Source organism: Arachis duranensis, chromosome 3, assembly GCF_000817695.3.
Source record: "Arachis duranensis cultivar V14167 chromosome 3, aradu.V14167.gnm2.J7QH, whole genome shotgun sequence".
Classification (NCBI taxonomy): domain Eukaryota; kingdom Viridiplantae; phylum Streptophyta; class Magnoliopsida; order Fabales; family Fabaceae; genus Arachis; species Arachis duranensis.
Window position 1 is genome coordinate 56,643,401 of NC_029774.3, and position 618 is coordinate 56,644,018.

A 618-nucleotide genomic window follows, 5' to 3' on the forward strand; every position below is an offset into this window, starting at 1 on the left:
AGATGTTGATTTGGGTCTTCAAGAGGTCCCCCTCCATAGGAGCAGTTATTTTGTACTAAGGTGATGAGCTGAGGTTTCAACTCAAAATTATGAGCATGAATATTTGGGGTGGCAATACTGCTCCCACAATGTCTTGGATCAGGGATGGTGTAAGAAGATAACACCCTTCTAGGTGGTCCATCATTGTTGTTGACCCCTCTAGGAGGATTGTGCATCTCGTCCTCCATGACTTGGTCTTCTCCCTCTGACTCCTCTTCACCAACTATTCCCTTTCCTCTTTCTGCTCTCCTTACCCTTCGGAGGGTTCTCTCGTCCTCAATATTAAGTCTATTAACTCCTGACATACACGAACAAAACCAAAGTCACAAGTGAGACACTCTAGAACTAGAGTGGAATTGGAGTTAGTGCAATAAAGTATCAAACAGTTAGTGGGCTTAACAAAAATACTAAAAAAATGCTTAATCTACACCACCTTTCACTTAATCATTGTCAATCTTTTCCAATCCCCGGCAACGGCGCCAAAAACTTGATATGTAAAAATTAGAATTTACGTGTAACCGGCAAGTATACCGGGTCGTATCAAGTAATAAAACTCACTAAGAGTGAGGTCGATCCCAC